This window comes from Cherax quadricarinatus, chromosome 72, assembly GCF_038502225.1.
Source record: "Cherax quadricarinatus isolate ZL_2023a chromosome 72, ASM3850222v1, whole genome shotgun sequence".
Lineage (NCBI taxonomy): Eukaryota > Metazoa > Arthropoda > Malacostraca > Decapoda > Parastacidae > Cherax > Cherax quadricarinatus.
In genome coordinates, this window is record NC_091363.1 from 21369391 (window position 1) to 21396052 (window position 26662).

The following is a 26662-nucleotide window of genomic DNA, read 5'->3' on the forward strand; positions in this document are numbered from 1 at the left end:
AATTACTACAGCTCATATCTGCCACAACTGACTTGTAATCGTTTTCTCATTTAATTGTACTAGAACGTCACAATTTTTTAACTTCAGACGAAATCCAATTTTCAAACTAGCTTGAATGTCGGATGAAATCTGTTGAGAAGTCAGAAAAATGAGACTTCATTTTTGCATGAAGACTGTTACGAAATAATTGTTAAAAACTAACAAAGGATAGGATAACACGCCTGCTGGTTATACCTTTTGTAAATACATCCTCTCACCAAAACACTAAATAATTTACAAGGAAAGAAGCAAGGAACCAGGGAGCAATCAACAGTAGGGGGTCCACGGCACTTGAGTTAATAGGTTTATCAAAGCTTATTCCTTGGGTAACTCAGATAAAGGGTTGGGCGAATGTTTTTGTTAGTGGATTTGTGTTTGACAAGGACATGCCTAGTATGGGCCAATAAGCCTGCTTCAGTGTTCCTCCTTTATGTTCTTAGCAATAAAACAGAGAAAGTGCAAATGTTTGCGACAAGACTAGTCCAAGAGCTTAAAGGGTATGTTCTATAATTAGAGGTTAAGGGAAATCGCTCTGACGGCACTGGAGGACAGGAGAGGAAGACATGATATCAACATATAAAATACTGAAAGGAATTGATAAGGTTGACAGAGACAGGATGTTCCAGAAATGGGACACAGCAACAAAGGGTCACAATTGGAAGTTAAGGACTCAGACGAATGTCACAGGGATGTTAGGAAATATTTCTCCAGAGTTGTGATGAAGTGGAATAGTCTGGAGAGTGATTTAGTAGAGGCAGGATCCATACATAGCCTTAAGAAGAGGTACGACAAAGCTCATGGAGCAGGGAGAAAGTGAACTTTTTAGCGGCCAGCAAAGAGGAGGGGCCAGGAGCTGTGAATAAACTCCTATCACCACAATTAGGCGAGTACACACACAGACACATTGTCGATGATTCTTTACGATAAGGTTGAATTACTCTCAGTTTATACGGTATTTAGAGAGAGAGTTCTTGTGGACCATTTAAGTGTGTTGTAATTGATATATAAGGGCTAGCAATAATCCTTCATCTATCAGTTATTGGAAGTATTTTAATGTTTCAGCAGTAGCAGCGGCCATAGCATGACGAACACTAACGAGTGCAGAAGTGACAGCAACAGCTATAGTAACCCATACCACGGGTGGGGTTTGAACCCGCGGTCAAAGTCTCAAAACTCCAGACTGACGTGTTAGCCACTGGACCAGCTAGCTTCAATAAGATTCATCCAACTAGGTATATTTCTACACCATAGGAAGGTTAGCATAGGCACCACTGTGACCACAAATGCAAGTTTTTACAGGCGAATCTCCCGCTAGCATGGCAGTGACGAACTCTAGCTCAAGTCCCCTCAAAGCCGTTAACATGCAATCGTGTCATTACGAATTCGTGAGTCATGTACAAGTTGGAATAATGTCATTAGCAGAATTATGAGCAGCAACAACAGTAGCCTTGAGCACTGTACTAGAAGGATCGCTAGTCTCAAGAGAAGCACCGTACCAGCAGCATCAACAACAGTAGCAGCTGAAGCAACAGTAACAGTGAAAGAAAACAGGATCAGCAGATTGTATGGTAACCAGCAGCAACAGTAAGTACAGTACTTGAGAAGTAGCAGCTGTAGCAACAGCAGATGAGACGGGAGCAGCTGCAGCATCGGTATGAGATGTAGCAACAGCATTAGAGGCAACAGCTGCAATTGCATTCTGAGTAGCAGTAGCAGAAATAACAACAGCCTCTGCAACAAAAGCAACGACAACAAAATTAACAGCATCAACACTATTTTAAGCAACAGCGTTAGAAACAGCAGCAGCAATAACAACAGCAGCTGGGGACTACCCCATAACAATATCACCAACACTTGAAACTGCAGAAGTATTATCCCGAGCAGTCGTAGCCAGGAACAGGAGCAACAGCTAATACCAAGAGCCTGGAGTAGCTAAAGATTTCAAACTACTGAAGAGGGTATAAGAAAGTCGAGAAAATTCATGTTGGTGACCACTACCGTTGGTCTCTATCCGTCCTTTCCCCTCAAGGAAGGTTCCTTGATGTTGGTGAGGGGCTCTTGATTTAGGGAATTGGATCTGTGCTCCAGTTCCCCGAATTAAGCCTGAATGCCTTCCACATCCCCCCCCCCAGGCGCTGTATAATCCTCCGGGTTTAGCGCTTCCCCCTTGATTATAATAATAATAATCTATCCGTCCTTTCCCACACCCATACAGTTTACAACCAGACTGGGTGTACAATCTCAATTAATTTCTTTTCCAGTACTAATTAAGGCCATCAATTAACCCCTTCCATTAGCCCCACCGGACAGATCAATGGACAAGCTACAGTGGTTCCGTCAAATTGCTAATCACGCTAGTCAAGATACGCGATTTGCAACCCCGGCTAGTTGCGTGCCGCGAGATCTCATGGGATGCTTGTATTTAGAACTGTCCCATTGGGTAAGCTAACGTAAGACCTGGGCCAGTCGTGGGTGACATAGGGTTCTAGACAATCAAATACTGTGTTTGCCAATAGGTTATGTGAGAAATTCTCGATAATTATTAATACATGTGTATGACTCTCATATTGCATCTAAGGTTGTCAAACAGAGGATGTCAGATAAAACTGGATGTGCAGAATAGTAAACCGTAGTAAGGGACTTACAGTAAATATCCTATGGTGACCACCAAGAGTTAATTGGTCAGAGTAAAGTGCATGGAGGATCTGCCTTCAGCTACTTGCTCTGTATCGCTAACGTGGGATTAGATCTTCATGAAATGTCAGGGAATACAAGGCAACACTATGGTGTCGGTGGCTCATGGCATCTTTTTCTGATCTCAGCTTAAGGACCTGGATTCGACCCTATGGAGATCTTGATGGTATATTTCTTCAGCATGTTGCTCAATTTCATCTACCACTAAATTAGAACCTGGTGTTTGCCGACTGTTGTGTATTACAGCTTGGGAAGAAGGCTTAGATCTCCCAATGGAAATATAACACTGTTTGACTTTCTTGAGATAAACTTGGTTATTAACACTCAGGAGTTAATGCAAAAAAAAAAAAATCTTCATTAGTTTCCAGTAAACTCTATATAGACAGACTGGTTATAAATGACCATAATTTTTAAAGGGGTGGACCGGTAAGCCAGCGGAAGGCCTCGGTCAGAAGACCCGCGTCAGGAAACATTTGTCCTGTTTCCTGACGAACCTTACCTAACCTAACCAGTAAACTCTCTTGGAAGAGTATACTGTCATCTCGGTGGTAAGGATAAGACAATGGTATGGTAGACAGTTTACAATGAAGAATAATTCACTATACGATTCCTGGAACAATTTCCAACTAAACTAAAGGCCAATATCACTAACGTGCATCATTGTCATGGTAGTGGAGAATATTATCAGGATGGGAAAAAAGGGAACTCATAGAGTGGAGTAGATTTGTCACTGAAAAAACTGAATACAGTGGACCCCCGCATAACGATCACCTCCGAATGCGACCAATTATGTAAGTGTATTTATGTAAGTGCGTTTGTACGTGTATGTTTGGGGGTCTGAAATGGACTAATCTACTTCACAATATTCCTTATGGGAACAAATTCGGTCAGTACTGGCACCTGAACATACTTCTGGAGTGAAAAAATATCGTTAACCGGGGGTCCACTGTATTTCAAAAATGAAAATCCCGTCTGGCCAGAGTGCTGAAGTTCCAGCAACAGTTAAAAAAGACTGGAAAGCTATAACATCCTAAAACGCAGAGAAGCATTTTTCAAGGTTTCCCTACACATACAAATTGGCTGGAACACTAAATTGGGGTAAAATATTCGTAAATCATTTAGATGATTCAGAGAGATGATTTGAAGTGCTTTTTCACTTATATTGAAGTAGGGAAGTGGAATGAACAGGAAATATAAATACAATGGTACCTCGGTATACGTCCGCTTTGGAAAGCACAACTTGGTATACGTCCTGTTTGGAGATTTCATAGATCTTAGTGGGCGAGGTAGAATAGATGCCGTCGATGACGTTTAAGAGGCAACACAAATCGCTAAGTGCAAATCAGTGAGCGAGCACACATGCACGCACGTTAACACATAAATATGAGTGCGCACACACACATACACACACACACACACACACACACACACACGAGGCAACAGAGCTGACAAAGGATCTTGAGATTTAGCAGTTACGCGAGGATTCAAAATCATCTAGTGTTTACTCTAGATCTATGAAAAATACACAGGAGAACACTTGTGGTGCTACAATACCTAGTAAATTGTTCAGTCATAGTCTACTGGAACAGCAGCAGGCAGATTCAATTAGAAAAAAAAACACGAGAACACGAACACACTGACGCACACGTTTTGGATTGACTGGTAGCGATTGGGATTTGGAATAATAAGATTCAGTGTTCCGGTAGCGAATAAGTGAAAAGACAGAAAAGGAGCTATACTGAGCTACGGTCAGCCTGTACAACAGCCTGCTTGCAACACTCACACACAGACGTGAGGGGAATTATGAATCCAAGTCGGGTCATAAGGGACAAATCCTCTGACAAAGCGTACTACTATCAGTCTAAGTTGCATACATTAACTATAGACATTATTGATAAAATATTGACAACTTGAAATATGCTACAGTATGTTGACCTCGACATACAAATAATATTACAAAAACACAGTATCACACACATAATAAGGGATCGGCAGAAAATCGAATATACAACGTTAAGACATGCATATATATGTAATATATGTAATATATTACGTCGCATTTGTGATGGCCGAGAGGTTAAGAGCGCTGCCTGGGAATCTTGTCCGCCCCAGTAATCAGTATCGAGTCCTGCTGAGTGCGATCTTTCTCTGTATATACCCGCTTGTTTCTGCGTGGTGCATTGATCTATATATATATATATATATATATATATATATATATATATATATATATATATATATATATTTATATATATATATTATATATATATATATATATATATATATATATATATATATATATATATATATATATATATATATCCAACGAACAAGCAGTATCCCACCGAGGCAGGGTGACTTGAAAAGCAAAACTAAAGTTTCTCTTATAACTATAGTAATGTATACAGGAGAAGGGGGTTACTAACCCCTCGCTACCAGCATTTTAGTCGCCTTTTACGACACACATGGTTTACGGAGGAAGAATTCTGTTCCACTTCCCCATGGAGATAAGAAATAGACAAGAACAAGATCTAGTAAGAAAATAGAAGAAAACCCATAGGGTTGTGTATATATATACTTGTACATGTATGTGTAGTGTGACCTAAGTGTAAGTAGAAGTAGCAAGATATACCTGAAATCTTGTATGTTTATGAGACAAAAGAGACACCAGCAATCCTACCATTAAATAAAACAATTACAGCCTCCCGTTTTACACTCGGCAGGTCGGTAGTACCTCTCTGGGCGGTTGCTGTCAGTTCACTTCCTGGGGTGTGCACCATCTCTTAACAACACTCAACGAATATGACTCACTTCTGAGATCAATCTTTAAGGCGGCACTGAATCCTCAATGCAATTGGATCAGCAACTCTTCCAGTGTGACTGGAAGGTATAGGAGTGCAGAAGACAACGCAGGTAGCTTTACTTGCATTTTTATCCTCGTGTTTGGCTTCCAGTGGACTAGTCAAGGAGATTGTACCCGAACGCTTGAGAGGTGCGGTAGTAGCTCAAGTCCCCAGGTTCACTGAAGCAGCCATGCTGTGGGACATACTTTTAAGCCCCTCAAGCAGACCAGTTCCTCCCAGAGAGTACGAACAGTCACACTGGGACAAACCGATAATGGAAAAAATTGCAAACACAATGCTCAGCAACGCTCGTCTCCTAGCGGTGAAGGCACCACATTTAGGAGATTTCTCTTTAGCTGTTCCCAATTCCTCCCTGGGCACTCGACTCGACCCATAGGCCATTCGGAATGGCGTTGCTCTTCACCTAACAGCCCCCTTACTCACCTTACATAGGTGTATTTGCGGTAGAGCGACGGATGATGAATTCGGACTTCATGGTCTCGTGAATCATACACGAAAATGGAAGTATATTAGACATGAGGAGGCCGACATCATAAAGAGAAGCCTCGCCACAGCCCGTTGCCCAGTTGAACGAGAACCCCAAGTACTGAGGTGTGACGGAAGTCAAAAGCGTCCTGGAGTCGCTATGCTACCCTGGAAGGATGATAAGCATATTGCCTCGCGCCACACCTGTGCCGTCACTTTGGCAAACATCTATTTGCCATACTCTGAAGCTGAAAAGGGTGGAGCCACCAGCTTCAGGGAGACCCAAATGATCCGCAAATATGAAGGCCTTCTCCCTTGCTATAACTTCAACCCAGTAGAGTCAGAGACCCTTGGAGCATGGGGCAAGTGTTCTCTAAAGCTCCTCAAAAAACTGGGTGAAAAACTAATCACAGAAACTAAGGATCACAGAGCGGCCAGCTTCCTCTTTCAGAGACTCAGTGTTGCGATCCAGAAGGGAAATGTCAGCAGCATTCTGGTCACAGGGCCCACTGCCTGGGAGAGGTGGACGACGCTTTTCGAGATGTAGGTTCTGAGATGTGTATATTTCGCCTGCTCTTGCGAATTCCTTGCATTGTTAAAATCTCTAGTAAGGCTGATGCATGCAGGGGATGAGATGAAAAACTGTAAGCCTTCTCCCTGAAAGCTGGCTGCCTTGGATCAAAGTCTAGCGCAAGCTGGACGCCAATGTATTGGTCCAGTGTGATGAGAATGGTAAAGCACTGCGTACCATGTTCCAAGGTTCGTAGGTTCGAGTCTCCTTCAGCCAGAGATCAGTGTTTGTGTATATTTCGCCTGCTCTTGCGAATTCCTTGCATATATATATATATATATATATGTATATATATATATATATATATATATATATATATATATAAACACTGATCTCTGGCTGAAGGAGACTCGAACCTACGAACCTTAGGACAAGGTACGCAGTGCTTTACCAATCTACCCACACTGGACCAATACCTTGGCGTGTAGCATGCGCTACACGTTTTCGTATGCTCTCGCGAATTCCTTGCATATATATATATATATATATATATATATATATATATATATATATATATATATATATATATATATATATATATATATATATAAAGAAAATATTTGACATACTAGTCCACGAATTCAATAATATCAGGAGATACAATAACTGGGGATACAAATATATCTGGAGATACAATGATATCTTTAGCTGCCATGATATCCGGAGATGCATGGTATCTTGAGATTCAATGATATCAGAAGAATACAATGATATCTGGAGATGCAGTAATGTATCGAGTTTAAATATCTGAACATTACAGTGATACCCGAAGATTATAACATGCAAATATTACGATATCCCTGAGTCATCAATAACATTTGGAGATCACAATCGTATCTGTAAAGCATAACCTAATGATTTACATGATATCTGAAGATTACAATGATATCTGGATATTACAAAGCAGTGAGAAAAATTCTGGCAATAAGTTGTAAATTGAGCCTAATGAACAATTTTCCTGTAATCACAATGATCTTAAAATTGTATTTTATGAGTTGCTCATAAAGAGCAGAAGAGAATTTAATGAGAGAATCCCAATGAGTACATGAGTCTATTCATTCTCAACTCATCAGTAGTTGGCGAATAGCGCGATGGTGAGCCCATGCGGCTCAACCGAAATATATCCCGGTCTCGGGTTCGATTCTCCGGCTCGTGGTACGTGTGGGCAAGTTTTCTCACACACTGTTACGAAATTCGACATCTGTTCTCACACACTGTTACGAAATGCGACATCTGTTCTCACACGCAGTTACGAAATGCGACATCTGTTCTCACACACTGTTACGAAATGCGACATCTGTTCTCACACACTGTTACGAAATGCGACATCTGTTCTCACACACTGTTACGAAATGCGACATCTGTTCTCACACACAGTTACGAAATGCGACATCTGTTCTCACACACTGTTACGAAATGCGACATCTGTTCTCACACACTGTTACGAAATGCGACATCTGTTCTCACACACTGTTACGAAATGCGACATCTGTTCTCACACACTGTCACGAAATGCGACATCTGTTCTCACACACTGTTACGAAATGCGACATCTGTTCTCACACACTGTCACGAAATGCGACATCTGTTCTCGCACACTGTTACGAAATGCGACATCAATTCTCGCACACTGTTACGAAATGCGACATCTGTTCTCACACACTGTTACGAAATGCGACATCTGTTCTCACACACTGTCACGAAATGCGACATCTGTTCTCACACACTGTCACGAAATGCGACATCTGTTCTCGCACACTGTTACGAAATGCGACATCTGTTCTCACACACTGTTACGAAATGCGACATCTGTTCTCACACACTGTTACGAAATGCGACATCTGTTAAGATATCTACAGAGAATACATGAAGGTCAACTTATTGATCACCCTTTAGCATGTAGCCTGTTTCTGGTTTCATAAGAGTTTGTCAGTGTATTCTAGTCCACTTATCCCGTAAATTATGCTCTTCTCAACAGCTAAATAATAGCTGAGATCCTTAATAACAAAGGTGTCTAGATGGTAATCTTTATAGAAGATGTATATGGAGTAATAAAGGAAAGCTCCTATACAAATCTTGCAGTACAGTAGACCGTCGATTACGACGATAGTTAGGTTGCTGAAAATGCAGTGTTAGAAGAACCGTGTTAAAGGAACTGAAGAACATATGGGAAAAATTGGGTTACATTCCTTTGAGAAGATAAAAGGGTTGCAGTGAACAGGGTCGACGAACAGGCAATAAGCCTTTACTACCATCCGTTACTATCCTATATATGGAAGGATTGCGGAAGTCATGAGAGTGAGCAAAATAGCGGAGGCACTGAGCAACACAGACATCGTTCAAGGATGGAATATTCGCCTCTGCATATAGGGTCTCTACAGGCGAAGAGCGAAAAGCACCGAGGCATAAACGTAATCCCTGGTGGTGGATGGGATCAAGGCTACAAAGAGCTGCAGGAGAGGTCGCTGAATATATCTGGTCGCCATAATCTAGTTTCGATAAAATATGCGCTGAATGCAGTCGAAGGAGAGTTCGACGATCAGCCCCACATGAAAGATGAACGAGGGTTTTAAGAAGGTTCAACCGGTTATGACAAGTTGCCTTCACGGAGGTAATGGTGTGTTTTAATACTAGATAATTTAAACCCGTCGGTACTGGCCCAATTGGAAACACAGTTGACAGCATGATGGAGAGAAATTGCAATGAGGTGATAGTCAGCGCCTGCACTACCTATAGCAAAGTCATCAATAAAGAGTGATGATCAAATATTTGATATAAGAACAGATGCCAGATCATTTATAGCAAGGAGAAAAAGTGTAGTGTTAAGGACACATCCCTGGGGGACAACTTCAGCCTGGACAAAGTCCGGGGAAAGCACATCATTAACCCGAACACGGAAATGTCTCTCAGACGAGAAATTCTTAAGAAAAAATGGCAGATTGCCTCGGAGGCCTTAGGGGTGAACTTTTGCTAAGACGTTATATCTCCGAGTTGTGTCATATGCCTTCTTAAAATAAAAAATGATGGCGATAACCGAGTATTTATTGGCAAAGGCATTACGAACATACATATCTAAACGGAGTACAGAGTCAATAGTAGAGCTGCCCTTATGAAAGCCATATTGACTGTGGAGAGACTATTGTGTGTCTCTAAATAACACATCAAACATCTATTTACCAGACGTTCCATCACTTTGCAAACGCACTGGTAAGAGCAACAGGACGATAGTGGGAGGCATCATGTCCCGAAGTACCTGGCTTATGAAAAGGTATAACAATGGCAGATTTCCACAGCCGATGAAGAACTCCTTGCACCCATATAAGATTAAATAAACGTAAGAGGACAGCAAAGGCTGACAGATGTAAACGCTGAGGCATGTGAATATGGATACAGTCAGGCCCAGCTGCCGATGATCGGCAAGCGGAATGTGTTGACTATTTCCAGAAATATAAAAGGTACATTTTGTGACTTGTTCACTAGAGAAAAAGGCTAAAGGCTCTAACGAGAGACACAGGCTTCGCTATAGTGACACCGGCAACCCGAAGAACGAGAGCCGGATCTGAAGAGTATTTGCCACTCAGTTCCCATACTTTTTTCCAGACTGCACTCACTGAGGAAGCCGAAGTGATGGTAGAAACATAATCCCGCCAACAAGTGCGTTTAACTTCACGGACAACACGGCGGGCGACCGCTCTCGTCCCATTAAAATCAAGGAGTCGCTCTGAGGTACTATTGTGTTCCAAACGTACCGCACAAACACAAGCATCACACAACCAAGGAACACATTTCTGAGAATATCTGCCCGAACTATGGGGTAGAGAATGTGAAGACACGGTTAAAACTGAGGTCGAGAATAGTTGTAACAACACATTAATAGAGAACGAGTAAAGGTCCCAATTTGCTCAGTCAAACTGCCAACGTGAGTTTCAAGGAGGTGAAGAATACGAATGGGAAGTAAGAAAGATTGGAAAATGATAACTATCATGTAAGTCTTGGAGTACAGATGAGGTAAAGTCTAATGCTGTTGATGAAGAGCAAACTGAGAGATCGATGCAAGAGAGAGATTGAGTACGAGGGCCAAAATGGATGGGTGTACTCGTATTTAAAATATGGAGGGAAGAGAAGAAAGAAGTCTCTCTAACTGAATGCTGTGAGAGTCATAGTGAGACCCCCCAGAGGAAATGACGAGCATTAAAATCGCCAAATAACAGAAGTGGTGACGCTAATGAAGAAACCGGAAATGCAACATCTGGGGTAGATAATGCCTGAGAAGAAGAGAGATGTAAAGAACAGACCGCATACCACTTATTCAAGTTGATGGGTACTGCAGTGTAATGCAACGAAGTATGAACAAAGATCCGATTGTATGGAATACCGGTGCTCACAATAAGTGCACTCATTGGTATAAACCTTGGTAATAAATACCGACAAGTTGGTTTAGAAAGACACGTAAGCAAACACTAACATATTTATTAGAAAACGTTTCGGTCCTGGGACCTTGATCACTTCTAACATACAGAGGTAGAAAGACATTATATATATAGGCGGAGAGTGAGATGTGACGCACGTGACCTGAGGAATGTCATAAGAACATAAGAATGGAGGAACACTGTAGAAGGCCTACTGGCCCATGCGAGGCAGGTAGGCCTTCTACAGTGTTCCTCCATTCTTATGTTCTTATAACATTCCTCAGGTCACGTGCGTCACATCTCACTCTCCGCCTATATATATAATGTCTTTCTACCTCTGTATGTTATTAGTGATCAAGGTCCCAGGACCGAAACGTTTTCTAATAAATATGTTATAGTGTTTGCTTACGTGTCTTTCTAAACCAAGTGCACTCATTAAATGCTCCATCGGGAAAAGGAATAGTGTTAGGATGTTGTGACTAGTTGTTACTCGAAGTATGCGAATTGAGTTGCAGTTGTTAAAGTTGTCATGGGAAGAATTGTAACAGAAAGAGATGCTGAGGGAAGATTTTGAACAGTGGATGTTTTGGAGGGAAAATCTCCAGTGGGCAATGATTAGTGCTTGTGACGGGAAGAGCTTTGGCTCTTAAGAGTTGTGGCAGCAAGTGTTATGCTGGTAGGAAAGTTTTGAGGGAAATGTTCTGTCAGGAAGAGTCGTATCTGGGAAAAAATGTTATCGCCATGAAAACAAAGTTATAGCTAGGAAAAGTACACAAATAACCCACACATAGGAGAGAGAAGCTCAAGATAACATTTCCATCCGACTTGAAACATTTTCAAGTCACACTGACACACGAGTGTTGAGGAGCCAGTGTGTTTAGGTAAGACACATATGCAACAGTTAGGTATCTTTATTATGAAACGTTTCGCCTACACAGTAGGCTTCTTCAGTCAAGTACAGAAAAGTTGATAGAAGCAGAAGATACTTGAAGACGATGTAATCAGTCCATCACCCTTAAAGTTTTGAGGTGGTCAGTCCCTCAGTCTGGAGAAGAGCATTGTTCCATAGTATGAAACAATATGGAGAGCCAGTGTATATAAGCGAGGGGAGACAGGGATGGGACAGAGACGAAGATAGAGGTAAAGCTGGTAGGGAAAGTAGTATTAGTGGTAGTAGAAAGAAGGAGGGGGTTTAAAGACAAAAATAGGTGTGAAGGGAGGCAATAGTAATGGCAGGACTATTAGTGGTAGTACTAGTAATGCAGTGGTAGTCGTAGAAGTATTAGCGGGGTAAGACTAAGGGTAATAAAAAGGAGCACCGCAGGAGAGCTACTGGCCCACAACAGGTAGAAATGAAACCACAAGGGAGAAAAAACTGAAGGATAGAACATATTTAGGATGATGAAAGAAAAATTAAAGAAATAAAGACAAAAATAGGACTTACGGAGAGGAGGAGAGGAAACGATCAGGCCAAGTCAGGATTGTTCGGAAATTTAGAACATTTGACAATGTAATGAAAAAGGAAGTCATCTATAAAAACAAAGTCAGGACTAAGATTGATATTACGGAAAACTATATATAAGTGACGCATTACTAGAGGCGTCTGTGAAGGCTGGAAGACATGTAGACTACCACTATTCCCTCCTCTCGCTCCCCTTCATCTTTTCTGTGCCACTAAAACTACACCATCTACTTTCTACTACTTCTAGTACATCCAGAACTAGTATTTCCTCTACCATTACTTCTTTGCTTTCTTCTTTCTTCCTTTCTTTGTCACGTCTCTGTCCCTCTCGCCTATATATACACTGGTTCCTTTACTCAGGTGCGTCATTGTGACTTTGTAAATGGTCCAAGTCGGACCGAAACGTCGTCGTAGGTTCCTGTCTCCTATGTGCGGGTTATTTGTGTATTGTTCCAGTCAAGATATTGTGCCTTTCTGTTATTTATAGGAAAAAGGCCGTCGACAGGAAAAAAGGCATTGTGAGAGAAAGAAGTTGTCGCCAGGAAAATAGTTATCGCTAGGAAAAAAGTCGCCTTGAAAAAAGTTATCGCTAGGAATAAAGTCCCCAGGAAAAAAGTTGTGACAAGGAAAAATAGTCTCCAGGGGAAAAAAGTTGTCGCCAGGAAAAAAAAGTCGCCTGGAAAAGAATTGTTGCCATGAAAAAAAATTCGTAGCCTGGAAGAAAAAAGTCGTCGTGGGAAGAGTTGTGTTGAGAATAATTAATAACGAGAACAGAGAGAATTAAGAACGAAGGTAAAGTAGGAACTTTAATGATAAAAAAAAATGTGTTTGTAAAAAAGGGATTAATTAATACGGAGAGAGAAGCTCAATGGCACAACACAAAAAATCCAGGTCTTATTAAGGCACCGACTGGAAATTGAAATTGCACGGTAAGACCAGCTTCAGAAAAAAAGGTATTCTTATTTTTTCCCATCAAAATACCACCAGAGAAAGGAATTACACACACACACACACACACACACACACACACACACATATATATATATATGTTGACTGTTAGGTCAGAGATGTAGTTGATGCATTGTTGCTTACTGAAGGTCAGGAGGTGGACACTTACTGTATTGACTAAATGTTACTCACGAAACCGTAATGTCACGATTGCAAACAAACCACGGTAGGTTGGTTTGATTACTTGGATTTTTTCGTCTCACTTGCCGCGAGTTTAATTCCCGCCCGCACCATGGTTTGACTAAACGTTCGTCAGTTTTAACTTCAGAGACGTCAATATTATCCTGAAATACATTTACAGAAAAATAAATATAAAATGCATAAGGCATATAACAAAATAAATGAATTATATATCAAAATTTACTAAATGTTATCAATGAATACTTAAAAAATAATTCATTAAACCCATCAATTGACCATAAAATACATAAAATTTGACAAAATACTTCAACTACGACATAAATCTCAAGAATCCATTGCTCACTTTCAACTAATTTTCAAAACAGGTTCTCAAAAATTTTTGAATTTTTGTAAATAGTATCATCATGTGTTGAAATTCAGAACGAGAGAGGAAGTCAAAACAGTAGGAGTTGTAGAGATGACGTAGTGAGGTAAATGAAAGCTGACAGTCTTCACTGTAACTGACGAAAAACTGATTTAAATTTAAAAGAAATTGAAAATGCTCTGACGGAGAGGGACAGACAGACATATAGAGTATTACAAACACAGGTGTATAAGGGCCTACGCAGCTTGTCGTACAACTTTTATTTCCTTCACCAAATAGGCAAGCTGATATTTACAAGATGTGCAGTAATGTAAGAGCAAGTGTTCAAAGGAAGCAAAAATGTAAGAGCCAGACAAAACACCGTGGTCGACCAGCAGCCAACGCAGGTCTGCCAAACCTCGTGTCACAAGTGAACCACATCGATTCACAGTTCTGATGGGCTTGTCTGTGATTGGCTGAAGAACGGGGGAACTGACACTACCACGCACCAGTGAGATTACTGACACTACCACGCACTAGTAAGCTTAGTGACACTACCACGCACTGAGCTTAGTGACACTACCACGCACTGAGCTTAGTAACACTACCACGCACTAGTGAGCTTAGTAACACTACCACGCACTAGTGAGCTTAGTAACACTACCACGCACTAGTGAGCTTAGTAACACTACCACGCACTAGTGAGCTTAGTAACACTACCACGCACTAGTGAGCTTAGTGACACTACCACGCACTAGTGAGCTTAGTGACACTACCACGCACTAGTGAGCTTAGTGACACTACCACGCACTAGTGAGCTTAATGACACTACCACGCACTAGTGAGCATAATGACACTACCACGCACTAGTGACCTTAGTGACACTACCACGCACTAGTGAGCTTAATGACACTACCACGCACTAGTGACCTTAGTGACACTACCTCGCACTAGTGAGCTTAATGACACTACCACGCACTAGTGAGCATAATGACACTACCACGCACTAGTGACCTTAGTGACACTACCACGCACTAGTGAGCTTAATGACACTACCACGCACTAGTGAGCATAATGACACTACCACGCACTAGTGAGCTTAATGACACTACCACGCACTAGTGAGCTTAATGACACTACCACGCACTAGCGAGCATGACACTACCACGCACTAGTGAGCTTAGTGACACTACCACGCACTAGTGAGCTTAGTGACACTACCACTCACTAGTGAGCTTAGTGACATTACCACGAACTGAGCTTAATGACACTACCTCGCACTAGTGAGCTTAGTAACACTACCAGGCACTAGTGACACACTACCACGCACTAGTGAGCTTAATCGCACTACCACGCCCTAGTGAGCTTAATGACATTACCACGCACTAGTGAGCTTAATCACACTACCACGCACTAGTGAGCTTAGTAACACTACCACGCACTAGTGAGCTTAGTGACACTACCACGCACTAGTGAGCTTAGTAATACTACCACGCACTAGTAAGCTTAGTAACACTACCACGCACTAGTGAGCTTAGTAACACTACCACGCACTAGTGAGCTTAGTAACACTACCACGCACTAGTAAGCTTAGTAACACTACCACGCACTAGTGAGCTTAGTAACACTACCACGCACTAGTGAGCTTAGTAACACTACCACGCACTAGTGAGCTTAGTGACACTACCACGCACTAGTGAGCTTAGTGACACTACCACGCACTAGTGAGCTTAGTGACACTACCATGCACTGAGCTTAGTGACACTACCACGTACTAGTGAGCTTAGTGACACTACCACGCACTGAGCTTAGTAACACTACCACGCACTAGTGAGCTTAGTAACACTACCACGCACTAGTGAGCTTAGTAACACTACCACGCACTAGTGAGCTTAGTGACACTACCACGCACTAGTGAGCTTAGTGACACTACCACGCACTAGTGAGCTTAGTGACACTACCACGCACTAGTGAGATTAGTGACACTACCACGCACTAGTGAGCTTAGTGACACTACCACGCACTAGTGAGCTTAGTGACACTACCACGCACTGAGCTTAGTAACACAACCACGCACTAGTGAGCTTAATGACACTACCATGCACTAGTGAGCTTAATGACACTACCATGCACTAGTGAGCTTAATGACACTACCAGGCACTAGTGAGCTTAGTAACACTACCAGGCACTAGTGAGTTTAGTGATACTACCAGACACTCCTGAGCTTAATGACACTACCACGCACTAGTGACCTTAGTGACACTACCTCGCACTAGTGAGCTTAATGACACTACCACGCACTAGTGAGCTTAATGACACTACCACGCACTAGTGAGCTTAATGACACTACCACGCACTAGTGAGCTTAATGACACTACCAGGCACTAGTGACCTTAGTGACACTACCACGCACTAGTGAGCTTAATGACACTACCAGGCACTAGTGACCTTAGTGACACTACCACGCACTAGTGAGCTTAATGACACTACCAGGCACTAGTGAGCTTAATGACACTACCAGGCACTAGTGACCTTAGTGACACTACCACGCACTAGTGAGCTTAATGACACTACCACGCACTAGTGAGCATAATCACACTATCACGCACTAGTGAGCTTAATGACACTACCACGCACTAGTGAGCATAATGACACTACCACGCACTAGTGAGCTTAGTGACACTACCACGCACTAGTGAGCTTAGTGACACTACCACGCACTAAGCTTAGTAACACTACCACGCACTAGTGAGCTTAATGACACTACCATGCACTAGTGAGCTTAATGACACTACCATGCACTAGTGAGCTTAATGACACTACCATGCACTAGTGAGCTTAATGACACTACCACGCACTAGTGAGCTTAGTAACACTACCACGCACCAGTGAGCTTAGTGACACTACCACGCACTGAGCTTAGTAACACTACCAGGCACTAGTGAGTTTAGTGATACTACCAGACACTCCTGAGCTTAATGACACTACCACGCACTAGTGACCTTAGTGACACTACCGCGAACTGAGCTTAATGACACTACCACGCACTAGTGACCTTAGTGACACTACCTCGCACTAGTGAGCTTAATGACACTACCACGCACTAGTGAGCTTAATGACACTACCACGCACTAGTGAGCTTAATGACACTACCACGCACTAGTGAGCTTAATGACACTACCACGCACTAGTGAGCTTAATGACACTACCACGCACTAGTGAGCTTAATGACACTACCACGCACTAGTGAGCTTAATGACACTACCACGCACTAGTGAGCTTAATGACACTACCACGCACTAGTGAGCTTAATGACACTACCACGCACTAGTGAGCTTAATGACACTACCACGCACTAGTGAGCTTAATGACACTACCACGCACTAGTGAGCTTAATGGCACTACCACGCACTAGTGACCTTAGTGACACTACCTCGCACTAGTGAGCTTAATGACACTACCTCGCACTAGTGAGCTTAATGACACTACCACGCACTAGTGACCTTAGTGACACTACCACGCACTAGTGAGCATAATGACACTACCACGCACTAGTGAGCTTAATGACACTACCACGCACTAGTGAGCTTAATGACACTACCACGCACTAGTGAGCATAATGACACTACCACGCACTAGTGAGCTTAATGACACTACCACGCACTAGTGAGCTTAATGACACTACCACGCACTAGTGAGCTTAATGACACTACCACGCACTAGTGAGCTTAATGACACTACCACGCACTAGTGAGCTTAATGACACTACCACGCACTGATTAATGGCCTCCAAAGGAGCAATGACCTACCACGCCCCAGTGGCTTAATGACACTACCCGCGATGACCCTTTAATACCCCCCGCACAGTGAGCAATGACACTACCACGCCCCCAGTGAGCAAGACCCACCACCACCATGATTATGACACTACCCCAGTGAGCTTAATGACCCCATCCCCGGGAAAAACTACCCGACGGAGCTTTGGCACTACCACCCCCAGGAGCATAATACCTCCACGCCCCAGTAAATAATGACACTACCCCACAGTGAGCTTAAGACACTCCACGCCGGGGGGCAATGACACTACCACGCCCCAGTGAGTTAATGACCTACCACGCCCCAGTGGAAACCTCCACGCCCCGGTGAGCAATGAATACCGCCCCGGACCGTGACACACCCGCCCCCGTAAAACACTACCACGCACTTGGTAATAAATATCCCCCCGGGGTTTTGCCCTACCCGCACGGGGGCATAAATCCCACGCACGTGAGCTTTGACCAACCACCCCCAGTGGGGGACACTACCACGACTCAGTAACCTACCACGCACATGAGTTTAATGACATACCATGCACAGTGGCAAATAACACCATGCAAGTGGTTTTAATGACACACCACACATGAGCAAACACTACCACTTAAGGGCTTAGAACACTACCACCCAGTGAGTTTTGTAATACCACGCACGGGAGTTTAGTAACCTACCGGCCCCAGTAGGGTGCTGAACCCTGGCAAAATGACACTCCACGCCCCGTGACCTTGTAACCGCGAACTGAGTTTAATAATCCCACGCCCCAGTGACCTTGTGACATACCTCGCACTGGGTTAATGAACTACCCCCCCAAGTGGCTTAATGAACTACCAAAGGGTTTAAGAACAACACGCCCCCAAAGGATTAAACATACCCGCCTAGTGAGCAAGACCAAAACCCGCACAGTGGTTTAAATCACACCGCCCGTGAGCAATACACACCAGCCCATGGGGGAAAAGACCTACCCCCCCGTGACAATGACCACCATGCCCCAGGGGTTTTAATAAAACACCCCCCCAAGTGACCCAAGACACTACCACGCCCTGGTAACGACCCCCCGCCCCAGTGGCTTTGACACCCCCCCCCGTGAGCAATAAACCCCCCGCACGGGGAGAATGACACTACCACGCACGTGACCTTAGTGCCCTACCCGCCCCAGGAGCTTAATAACCCCCCTCGCCAGGGCAAACACCCACGCCCCGTGTTGTGACACACCCCCAGTGAGTAATGACCCCACCCGCCCGGGCAGGCCCCCCACGCCCCGTGACAAACCCACCACCACCGGGTTTAAGACACTACCACGCCCCCAGTGGCTTAATACACCCACGCCGGGGGAAAATACACACCCCCCCGTGGCAATGACACCACCCCCAGTAGAATGACACACCACGCCCCGGAGCAGCTACCCGCACCGGGGCCCAATGACACTCCACGCCGGGGTTTTAATGACACCACGCACAGTGATTAATGAACACCCCCCGGGGCTTAATGAACACCACGCGGTGATTTAAGGGCACACCCGCCGAGGGGGGTTTAATCGCCGCATAGTAGCAATGACACTACCACCCCGGGAATTTAAATGGCCCCCCCCCGGGTGAGCAAAAAATGCCGCATAGTGGCTTAATGACACTACCACGCACTAGTGGGAAACACTACCACCCCCCAGTGGTAAGACCCCCCGCATAGTGAGCTTAAAATACCACGCCAGTGAGCAAGACACTCCCCGCACAGGAGTTTCCCCTAAGCACAGTGAGCAATGACACCCCACGCCCCGTGGCTAATGACACTACCACGCCCCAGTGCCCTTTGGACACACCTCGCCCCCAGTGGAATGACACTCCCCGCCCCGGGCCCGTAACACTACCACCCCCGGAGCAATGACCCCCCCCCGCACAGTGGCATATGCACCCACGCCCCGTGGCATAATGACACTACCCAAGTGAGCAATCCCCTCCCACGCCCCGTGCCCCAAACACTACCACGCCCCGGGAGCAATGACACTACCACGCACTGTGACCCAATGGCCCTACCACGCACGTGACCTGGTGACACTACCCCCCCAAGTGAGCTTAATGACACTACCTCCCAGTGAGCAATGCCCTACCACCCCCGGGACCGTGACACTTCCCCAGTGGCAAATGACCATCAACCGGGGAGTTTGGCAACCACGCCAGTGGCAAAATACCCCCGCCCCAGGGACTTAATGACACTCCCACGCCCCAGTGAGTTTAAGCACACCACGCCCCAGTGAGCAATCCCCCACCACCCCCCAGGAGCAATGAAACCACGCCCCAGTGGCTTAAAAAACCCACGCCCCAGTGAGCAATCATACCCCCCCAGGAGCAATGGACACACCCCCAAGGGGAAGGGCACCCCCCAAAGGGATTAAACATACCACCCCCAGTGAGCGCACTACCAGCCCCAGTGGGGTTAAGAACCCCCCATAGTAGCAATACTCCACGAACCAGTGAGCAATGGCACACCACCCGGGACAAGGGCCACCACCCCCGGGGGGTTTTAAGGCCCCACAGCCCCAGTGAGCAAGCCCCACCAAGTGGCTGACCCCACCCCGTGGAATGGCACACCAGCCCCGGTAGGCACACCACGCCCCAGGGGCCAAGGGCCTACCACGCCAGTGGCAATGGCACCCACCCCCGGAGAACACCACCACGCCCCAGGAGCAAGGCCCCACCACGCCCCAGTGAGCAATGGCCCACCACCCCCAAGGGGCCCAAGGCACTACCACGCCCCGTGAAATGGCACACCACGCCCAGTGACCAATGTTCCACCCCCAAGTGAGCAATGGCCCCGCCACGCACAGGGAAAGGCCCTACCACGCCCCAGTGAGCCAAGGCCACCACGCCCCGGGAAATGACCCACCACGCAAAGGAGCAATGACCTCCCCGCACGGAGCAAGACACTACCCCCCCGTGAGCATGGCCCCCCCCCCAAGTATTTAAGGCCACCACGCAAATGGTTTAATCCTACCACGCACTAGGGGTTTAAGGGCACCCACCCAGGACAAGACACTACCACGCCCCAGTGGGTTAATGGCACTACCCCCCCGTGGGACCTCCCCCAGGGGGCAAAAACCACCACCCCTAGTGGCTTAATAAACCACCACCCCCTAGAATACATCCCCCCGTGAGCAATGGCACTCCCACCCCCGGGAGCTTAATGACCCTACCGCCCAAGATTAATGACTACCCCGCCTAGTGACCCAATGGCCTACCCCCCCGGGGAATGACACTACCACCCCCAAGGAGCAAGGCCTACCACCCCCAAGTGAGTTAAGGGGAAAACCACGCACAGTGAGTTTTAATGACACACACGCCCCAGGGGTTTAAGGCACCCCCGCCCCGTGGCTTAATGGCACACCCCCCCGGGGGTTTTAATGGCCTCCACGAAGTGCCCCAATGAACCCCACGCCATGAGCAATGACACACCCCCACTTGGGGGAAATCCCCCAACGCCCCCAGGAGTTAATCACTACCACGCACGGGTTTAAGGCACACCACGCCCGGGCATAGACACCCCCCGCACAGTGGCTTTGCCCCACGCACAGTGGGTTTAATGACACCCACGCCCCGTGACCCAATGGCACTACCACCCCCAAGTGAGCAATGACCACCACGCACTGTGACCTTAGTGACACCTCCCCCTAGTGACCTTAATGGATACCACGCACAGGAGCTTAATGGACTACCACGCCCCAGTGAGCAAGGCACCAGAAAGGGAGCTTAATGGCACTACCAGCCCCATGGCATAATGCACTACCACGCACAGGATTTTAATGACACTACCACGCACAGAAAGTGTGTGCTGGTAGGTATGTACTCAGCTGTGTGTGGATGCTGTGGTCCCGCCTCTTTGCTGGTCTTTCCCTGTTTTAAGACCCTCATCTTACCTCTTCTTTAAGCTGTGTATGGATCTCGCCTCTACTACTACACTCTCCTGACATCTGTAAGACTGAAGAAATGCTTCCTAACATCCCGAAGACTCGTCTGAGTTTTCAGCTGCCAGTTAAGTCCTCTTCCCGTATCCCATCTCTGAAATATTCTGTCCCTGGTCAATTTGGCAATTTCTCAAAATTTCATACATTTTTACCATGTCTTCCCTATCCCTCCTGCCCTTCAGGGTCGTCAGGTTGAGTTCCCTTAACCTCTCCTCATAGGACATACCTCTTAGCTCCGGGACTAGTCTTCTTGAAAATGTTTCCACTTTCTCCAATTTCACTGCTTGAGCAGCTGTTGGTTCCATATTGGTGCTGCAGACTCCAAAATGGGCTTTACGTACACAGTGTAAGTGTTGTGAATGACTCCCTGCTTAGATGTCGATATGCTATTTATTCTTAAGTTTGCCAGGCACCCAGATATGCAGCAGGGCAAATGCTCGGTATGATATTCACCCCAAGATCCTTTTCCCTTGGCTGAGGTTAGCAGTCTTTGGCCCACAAGCCTGTACACCGTCTGAGGTCTTCTCTGTCCTTCTCAAAGCTTCATGACTTAGATCTTGATGGGGCTAAACTCGAGGAGCCATTTGTCAGACCAGGGTTGCAGGTGTCCATATCTCTCTGCAGTGTTTCCTGATCTTCGCCCGGTTATATTTTCTGTGGAGAAATTTTCTCCAGGAGGGGGGTATCAGCCCCCTTCAGCCCTTTCAGCCCCTTTCAGCCCTGAGGGGCCCAGCCCTCTCAGAAGGGGCAAGCATCTTGTTTACTGCTACAGCGAATAATTGATAGCAGATGCAGTATGAGTATGGGACGTGGTTGCTTCGACCGACGCTCCTTGCAGTGTTGCAAAGTGTATTTTAATAAGAGACAGTACATCTCTTACTTTAGCAGGACAATTAAGGAAAATCCTGCTCCCACTTTATTACCATGGTAAAGATAGTGGACATTGTTGTCTATGCTTAAGACAGCAAGAAACAAACATTCTGCTTTGCTTCATCGAGGAAGTGGCAAGGAAGCAAAAGTACTAGGTCAGCTTTTCCTTTGTGCAAGGGGAGTAACGGCATGGGGTGCTGTGGTGTCTTCAGATTACTTTTGACTCTACTGAGAGTGACACTGACGCCAGGATAACCAACAAAGAACACTGATCTGTGCATTAGTGTGAACAAAGTGTCTCATAAAACACAATAAACACTTAAGAGAAGTGTGATCAGCTTCTTTAGTGATAAGATTGTGAACAATAAAGACAAATCTTGTGGAACATAGTGTACCAGTGTGCGTATTCCTAGACTATGGAAGACGTGGACATCCAAGGACACTTCAGCTTCTATCAAGTCACCAATATCTGTCGAAGGTGTGAAGAACACCATAGCTCACGCTACAAGAGCAAGGTAGGTTACGAATTTCTTGTAGTACGGGGGACTGCGCGGTTCTTGAGTCGCAAGGAGTTTGTAATCAACCTATAGTCGGCAGTAAGGTGCGGACTTTTGAGTCCAAACAAGTATGTAATTTGTCAGCCATCAGTGAATGAAATATGTTGACATAACACCCCTAGGGGTAATTTATAATCTTACAAATTATAAATCTTTACAGCCCATTGAGAGATAACTTCGACAGCTTCTCAAGACCTCGTCTGCAGGGGCGGCTGTGCAGGCGATGAGTTGTCTTTCTAAGTTAAGTACAAACTCTTTAAACTTAACTGGTAATGCCATTTCTCAACATATTCCTTATTAGTTTCATGTGGTGTGTACTCACCTAATTGTGCATGCAGGGGTCGAGTCACAGCTCCTGGTCCCTCCTCTTCGCTGATAGCTATGCCCGCTCTTTCCCTGCTCCATGAGCTTCATCGTACCTGTTCTTAAAGCAATGTATGGATCCTACCCCCACTACATCACTCTCCAGATGGTTCCACTTCCTGACAACTCTATGACTTAAGAAATACTGCCTAACATCCCTGTGACTCATCTGAGTTATCAGCTTCCAGTTGTGGCCCCTTGTTGTTGTGTCCCATCTTTGGAACATTCTGGGTCTCTCCATCTTTTCAATTTCTTTCAGTATTTTATATATTATCATGTCCTACGTATCCCTCCTTGTCCTCCAGTGTCGTCAGCTTGATTTCACTTAACCTCTCGTTGTAAAACATAATCCTTAGCTATGGGATTAATCTTGTTGCAAACCTTTGCACTTTCTCTAATTCCTTGACGTGTTTGACCAGGTATTAGTTCCATACTGGTGCTGCGTACTCCAGTATGAGCCTGACATACGCAGTGTACAGTGTCTTGAATGACTCCTTACTCAGGTGTCGAAACGTTATTCTTAGATTTGTCACGCACCCATATGCTGCAGTAAAGATAAGATAAGATTTCGTTCGGATTTTTAACCCCGGAGGGTTAGCCACCCAGGATAACCCAAGAAAGTCAGTGCGTCATCGAGGACTGTCTAACTTATTTCCATTGGGGTCCTTAATCTTGTCCCCCAGGATGCGACCCACACCAGTCGACTAACACCCAGGTACCTATTTGCTGCTAGGTGAACAGGACAACAGGTGTAAGGAAACGTGTCGAAATGTTTCCACCCGCCGGGAATCGAACCCGGGCCCTCCGTGTGTGAAGCGGGAGCTTTAGCCACCAGGCCACCGGGCCACCTGTTATAGTTATTGGTTGATGTGTTCCGCCTGGAGACGTGCACGGTATTATAGTCACCCCAAGATCTTTTTCCTTGATTGAGGATTGCAGACTTTGGTCCCTAGCCTGTACTCAGTCTGCAGTCTTCTTTGACCCTCTGCAATCTTCATGATTTTGCAATTCGTGGGGTTAAATTCCATTAGCCAGTTGTTGGACCAAACTTGCAACCTGTACTTATCCCTTTGTAGTCTTATCTGATCCTCATCCATTTGAATTCTCTTCATTAGCTTCGCATCTTCTGCAAACAGGGTCATCTTCGAATTTACCCCTTCCATCATGTCATTCATATATACCAGAAACTGCACCGGTTCTAAGACTAACCCTTGAGGAACTCCGCATTGTCAAAGGCGCCCACTCTGTCACCTCATCACTTGTTGTTTCCTTCCTGTCAGATATTTTTTGATCCACTGCCTTTCCTGTTATTCCTGCCTGCTACTTTGTCTTTTGCACTAATTTATTTCGTACAACTGTGTCGAAAGCATTCTCACAATCCTATCTTACTTCTGTCACCTTGATGTAAACTCCAGAAGGTTTGTGACACAGGATTACCCTTTCCTGATTTCGTGATAGTTATCGTGTAAGTGCTCATTCCTTACTAGGTGCCCATCTCATGAGCTTATCCGTGAACCTGCATACTATACATACTAGTGACACTGGTTTGTAGTTTAATGTTGCCAATCTGTCTCCTTGAAAACTGGGACTATATTTTTGTCATCCACATCTCGTGTAGTTGCCCTTTTTCGATAGACGTAGCTCGTCTGCACATCCATATCTATCGCTACAATTATTTCAAATCACAAACACTCCCAGTATACCCACAACACAAATGGTTTTCAGAAGAGAGACTTCAGCGTGAATTCTCTAAATGGGAGTGATATTTGAGGAGTGTAAAGAGACGCCAGTCTAGTCTGCCATATTCGACACTACAACTGCCACACTAAATTCGACATTGCAGCCGTCGACTGGATTCCTTCTTTCTACGATGCACTACAACAGAATTCCTAGTTAATTCTGGACACTTTTGAGTGATATGAGTATGTGGAGAGTTGCCTGCATGGACAATTGGCGATATTTTCCAGCCACCTCTTTCTCACTACTATCCTTCACACTGCATCCAGCTACCTTGCATCGTGCATCCAACTCTCTTTCTTGCAAACGTGTTAGCTGTGTTCCTGTTCGCAGTTACTAATTATCTGCTGCAATTAATTCCTGCTGTCTTAGTGGTTTAAGCAACGGGTTTTAAATGCAGATCAACCTCAAACCTGGAAGTCAACTTCAGTTCTTCAACCTCACCATTAGTACTTCAGTGGTTAATTTTTCCTGTGTATGCCGGCCTTGTATTCTTTTACACGTAAATTCACTGGGTAAATATATTACTAAGTGACATTCTGCCTTCATCTGTCATGTTCAGTTATATATATATATATATATATATATATATATATATATATATATATATATATATATATATATATATATATATATATATATATATATATATATATAGATAGATAGATAGATAGGGGGGCAATGTGGCAGATGTTGCAAGTGTATGGTGTAGGAGGTAGGTTACTGAAAGCAGTGAAGAGTTTTTACGAGGATAGTGAGGCTCAAGTTAGAGTATGTAGGAAAGAGGGAAATTATTTCCCAGTAAAAGTAGGCCTTAGACAAGGATGTGTGATGTCACCATGGTTGTTTAATATATTTATAGATGGGGTTGTAAGAGAAGTAAATGAGAGGGTCTTGACAAGAGGCGTGGAGTTAAAAGATAAAGAATCACACACAAAGTGGGAGTTGTCACAGCTGCTCTTTGCTGATGACACTGTGCTCTTGGAAGATTCTGAAGAGAAGTTGCAGAGATTGGTGGATGAATTTGGTAGGGTGTGCAAAAGAAGAAAATTAAAGGTGAATACAGGAAAGAGTAAGGTTATGAAGATAACAAAAAGATTAGGTGATGAAAGATTGAATATCAGATTGGAGGGAGAGAGTATGGAGGAGGTGAATGTATTCAGATATTTGGGAGTGGACGTGTCAGCGGATGGGTCTATGAAAGATGAGGTGAATCATAGAATTGATGAGGGAAAAAGAGTGAGTGGTGCACTTAGGAGTCTGTGGAGACAAAGAACTTTGTCCTTGGAGGCAAAGAGGGGAATGTATGAGAGTATAGTTTTACCAACGCTCTTATATGGGTGTGAAGCATGGGTGATGAATGTTGCAGCGAGG

At 44.8% G+C, this 26662-nt stretch overlaps 1 protein-coding gene across 2 annotated transcripts in view; it reads right to left on the minus strand.

Annotated features, from left to right (window-relative positions):
• The window catches only part of LOC138854858 (neurotrimin-like), a 306853-nt gene that overhangs the window by 134981 nt on the left and 145210 nt on the right, over positions 1-26662 (minus strand). The window lies entirely within an intron of this gene.